General features: G+C 31.7%; 1 long non-coding RNA gene across 1 annotated transcript; it reads right to left on the bottom strand.

Annotated features, from left to right (window-relative positions):
- Positions 1–444: 444 nt before the first annotated feature.
- On the bottom strand, positions 445–2,289 carry LOC110724007. Its single transcript, XR_002511803.1, has 3 exons — positions 2,014–2,289; positions 1,788–1,906; positions 445–1,192 (listed from the first exon to the last, which is right to left on the bottom strand). It is a non-coding gene; the product is annotated as an uncharacterized LOC110724007 (long non-coding RNA).
- Positions 2,290–5,726: the final 3,437 nt, after the last annotated feature.

A 5,726-nucleotide genomic window follows, 5' to 3' on the forward strand; every position in this document is an offset into this window, starting at 1 on the left:
AAAGCCTCGTTTAGAGGTAATACTATGTATTGATTCTAAAGGCCCATATGTTTAGAGACAACTATATTATCTTGCCCCAAAACATAATTAGAGGCATTATTAAAATTTGCTTCTAAATACCATATTTATTTAGGGGCAACCATATAATTTTGACTCAAAATATAATTAGAGACATTAACTATTTGCTTCCAAATATCACACACATAATTTAGAGACAATCATGTAATTTTGTCACAAAATATAAGATGCAATTTTATATATTAATGCTGATTATATTTAGATCATATCGAAAATTAGATATGAAAGGTTTTAGAGGCACAATACATGATATATGCCGGTAATGTATTTATTCTAAATGTATAGAAAAAAAAAATTATGATATTACCTTCGTTGTAAATTTATAGGCAAAATAATTTTAAGGATTCACTTATAATTATAACATACCTTTATCATGAAGCCGCACTAGACGATGCAGCCTCCATGTAACAACTAAAACAGTTCTGTACCAAATAATTCTTTCCAATAAAGAATGAGTCTGAGGGCACTGCTTGAAACCCGTTCGAAGAAAGCGCACCATAAACTTGGTTTGTTTGATTTCCCAAACCAGCCAACCCAGCCCCATGGCTGTGAGAAGAATAAAGAAGATAGGTGGCTGGGCCATCAAATCTCGTGTTGGTTGGAAAAAAAAGCGAAAAAGGTAGTAAAGGGCAATTAATACAAAAATAAAGAAAAAAATCATGAAAAATTTTGCACCTTCTAACATAACAGAGTCGATCATTCTCATAACGAATTCTGCTTTCGTTTCCCCCGTATAGAGCACTGAGTTACTAAGGTTACGGTCTTCATCCCACTTTTCTAAGGTCACGTGAGGCCGTAAATAAAAAAAATATCATGATGAACATAGCTGATTTCAACAAATAAATAAAAAATGATATTATTAATAAATTAATAGTCATTACATAATTTGATCATCCTCTTAGCATAAGGCATAACCCTTAGCATACATATCCTAATTGAGAAATTTTTTAGTCTAGATTTGGTAACTTTTCCAGATCTATAACTTTCACGAAGGGACTGTGGTAAAAAAAAATTGTAAATTGATGATTTTGGAGCGACCAAAGCAGCAACTACATCACATCATTTATCTTCATAGGGGGCAGCAATAGCTTCACCAGACAACAATAGCTTCACTCTACAAAGGCAACAACATTTCAAGGAATAAGTATATGCAACATTTAACACAACCTGAAATGAAATAAGTAGGAATCTATCATAATCATAAAGAGCATAACATAACACTACCTTGATCATGATATTTGGTCACACACAACTGTACAAACACAATTGAGTACATTTAATAAATAAAAAATAAAATAAAAATCAACTTTTATACACAAATTTTGATTTCATTAGCAAACTGTTTCTTGATGGCCAAATTCAAAGATAGCATCACTAATTAATCTCCACCGATAACCAATTTTATGAGAATAAGGTTCTCATAAACAACTAGTATTTTAGAAGTAATTCCACAGGTAAATTCCAATTTCTTAAATAAGTAATAAAAAGAGTAGCCATGCTGAATTTTGATTAATGAGTAAACTGATCATCTAGACGCAAGAGGCATTACATATATATTAAAATTGGAAGCTCAAACTCTAGACAATTTAGGTAATGTTAGGACTATATATATAGCATAGAAATCATACCAATGAGCAATCAAAGACAACCACCACTGATTATGATTTATAAGCTCCCAAGAGCACAAACAGAATAATACTAAAACTTACAATGAATATAAAAAATAGTACTACTCCTCTCCATATTCTTCCATTTCATCATCCTCTCCATCCTCATCATCATCATCATCCTCATCCTCATCTTCATCTTCATCCACATCATCATTAACCTATAATTTCATAATTAATATGCAATAAAAAATCAAATTTAATTATATTATCATATAACAATATTAAACAATGAACATGTAAAAAAATATTAAAAAATGAAGTATACCTCATCCATATTTGTTTTAGACAGCCTAGATGGTTAAAAATATTTCCCATGGAGCCTTTCATAACCTCCATTTCCTTCTGAAGCCCTCTCATCTTTTTAGTCAAGCCTTAATTTTTCACATTTATTTCCTTTACCTCTTATTTAGCCTCCATTGCCTCATTATTTGCCTTGTCGGCTTCTTTGCGTAACTATTCACCTTCACTAAATGTCCCATATAATGATGTAATAGAAGGACTAACTCCCTTGCCACGATAACGACCACGTTTACCAACGGGTTTAACTTTTGCATAGATTTCTTCATCGGTCATATCTATTTCTCCCGCCTTTTGTTACACAAGGAGCTCTTTAATTTTTTACTACATAAAAAAATTATATGTAAGATTATACAAACAATGAAAAACTACTTACAAACACTAATATTCACAAATAAAATCAATTACATATACATAAGATTGATCCAAGATGGAGAAAAAGGTCACATTCTTTTGAACTTAAAACAAATTAAATGTATTTCTATTTCTACAGATTTTTTTGCAGTATTTCCTTCATAAAATGATTGAAAACCAACTTTAATAATTTGTTTCAACCTGCTTTGTCACATAATAAACATAAAACAACTCTAGCATCATTTCAATCACAGCACATATATGCTATATCCACATTTTATTTTCAGAATTGTCCTATCTTTAACAATATAGAAGTACCCATACAAAAAAAAAAAAAAAAAAAAAAAAAAAAGATACCATGGTTTTTTTGCCACATCAATGATAGGTGCTTTATCACTTTTTAAATGAGTTTCCTCATATAAATCCAACATGCTCGGCATTACTTTGTCACACTGAAATTGATATTATAAATAGTCATATAATCAAATTAATTTTTATTTTGTATTAAAAAATAGATAAAAAAGGAAGAGTTTACCATATCTTCCACTTTTTGAGCAAAACTCTTTGTTCCAGCAGCGTGTCCAACATCTTGGTAAGATCGATTGTCAACATTTCTTTTACTTATGCCCTTTAGAATTTGAAAAGGAACATATAATTGATGTCCAATACTCAAATAGAAATAAAGAAATATATTTCCTCCGTTCTGTTAATATTGCAACAAGGAGGAAATTACGCATCCCAAAACACATTTTATATGCTAAATATCTATAATTGTGTAAGAGTAAAATTTATATAAAGTTGATATTGTGAAAGTATTATATGAGACGAATCCAACAAGATCCCACTTGACTATATTTTGCTTAACGTATAACTCATATTATATGGTCAAACAAGAGTAATAAATAGTGCAAAAAGTCCATTGTTGCAATATTAATAGAACAGAGGAAATATGTTCTAAGAGAAAGGGTTAACGATTCAACAATTCATGATAATGTTATAATTGATGAGTCAAATGAATACCCATTGAATGAGCATGATGTCATGTCTGATATGCTACATGATGCCTTTGGAGTTCCATTTGACAATGTTCTTGGAGACGAGATAGTTGGTGTGAGTGAATGCAAAGATCCTCCACAAGCAACAAAAAACTTTTACAAATTGATGGGTGATCTTGAGTTAGAGTTGTATCCTGGCTGTAAGCAATTCTCGAAACTATCTTTGTTGCTTAAGTTATTCCACATAAAATTCTTAGGTGGAATAAGTGACAAAAGCTTGTCTATGATTCTTGATCTAGTTAAAGAAGCATTGCCATAAGGTAACACTCTGCCAAAATCTTTTTATGATGCTCAAAAGATAATAAAGAGCCTATCTCTTGAGTCCATAAAAATTGATGCATGTCCCAATAATTGTATTCTATTTTAGAAAGATCATGCGAATGCAGACGAGTGTGTTAAGTGCCATGCTTCTAGATGGAAAATTGATGAACGTAATAATGGATCTTCCACCTCACAATGTAAGCCTTGAAGGACTCCTAGCAAGACAATGCGTTATTTTCCTTTAATTTCCCTACTTCAAAGATGTCATCCAAAACTGCAGCAAGTATGAGATAGCATAGTGATAAGTGTGTCAATGATGATGATGGTATAATGAGACATCCAACAGACTCTAAAGCATGGAAATTTTTTGATGAAAAATATCCTTCATTTTCTTCAAAACCTCGTAATGTTCGCCTTGGGTTAGAAAGTGATGGGTTTAGCCGCATTAGAAATGGTCATATTCCTCATAGTAATGGCCCGTAGTTCTTATACCATATAATTTACCGTCGTGGCTTTGTATGAAACAACATTCTTTCATTCTTTCAATGCTTATACCAGGTCCTAAGGGGCCAAAAGATAAAATTGATGTTTACTTGCAACCTTTAATAAAGGAGCTAAAATTACATTGGGAAGTTGGTGTTGAAACATATGATGCTTCAAAGAAAGAGATTTATGCATGCATCTTTGTTATGGACTATAAGTGATTATCTAGCCTATGGTGATTTATCTGGTTGGAGAACTGGAGGAGCTGTTGGTTGTCCCTCTTGTAATAGTGATACTTGTTCTGAGTGGTTACCAAATGGAAATAAACACTGTTATATGTGTCATCGTAGATTTTTACCTTTAGATCATAAATGGAGGTATGATGGAAGAGCCATTGATGGGAAACAAGAGTTAAGACCTGCACCCAAACCATTATCCGGTGAGGAATTACTACAACAAATTGATGCCGAATAAGTTGAGTGTTGTAAGAAAAAGAGAAGGCGTGATAAGAAAAAGAAAAAACAAACAAAATTATGGCGAAAGAAGAGCATTTTCTTTGAATTGCCATATTGGAGTATTCTTTTGATACGCCGTAATTTGGATGTGATGCATATAGAAAAAAATGTGTGTGAAACTTTACTTGGGACTCTACTAGATACTGAAGGAAAAAGTAAGGATAATTTGAATGCACGTCTTGATCGACAGGAAATGAAAATAAGAAAGTCATTGCACCCTATAACACGTTCTGATAAATCAAAAGAGCTACCTCCAGCTCCTCATACGTTATCTTTGGAGCAAAAGAGAGATTTGTGTAATTTTTTGACTAGTGTGAAGTTTCTAAATGGGTATGCTTCAAATATTTCAAAAAATTCCCTCCTCAAAGAACGTAAACTCTCTAGATTAAAAATCCATGATCATCATGTTATTATAGAGCATATATTGCCTCTTGCTATACGTGGTTGGCCTAAATCATTGTCTGCTCCACTTATTCAGTTGATCACCTTTTTCAAAGAGTTATGTTCTAAGGCTTTGAAGATTGTCGAGTTAGAGAAACTCGAAAAACAAATTGGTGTAACCCTATGTGCGCTAGAAAGAATATTTCCACCTTCCTTTTTTGTAATCATGCTACACTTACCTTTCATCTTGCAAGTGAAGCTTTGATTGCGGGACAAGTTCATTATTGTTGGATGTACCCCATCGAAAGGTACATAAATTTCATTCCACTTGTTTTTATAATAATAATAATATTTATAATAATTATTATTGTCATTATTATTATTATTATTATTATTATTATTATTATTATTATCAAATATGTAAGTTTTACTATTTTTTTATAGGTATCTTGGAAAATTAAAAGACAATGTACGCAATAAAGGTCACTCGGAAGGATCAATGGCAGAAGGTTATCTTTTGGAGGAATACTTGACATTTTGTTCAATATATATGGAGGATATAGTGACAAGATTTAACAAACCAGATAGAATTTATGACGATCGTGAAATTTTTTCAGTTGATATCCTACCTA

The sequence above is a fragment of the Chenopodium quinoa genome, unplaced genomic scaffold (genome assembly GCF_001683475.1).
Source record: "Chenopodium quinoa cultivar QQ74 unplaced genomic scaffold, ASM168347v1, whole genome shotgun sequence".
NCBI classification, from domain to species: Eukaryota; Viridiplantae; Streptophyta; class Magnoliopsida; order Caryophyllales; family Amaranthaceae; genus Chenopodium; species Chenopodium quinoa.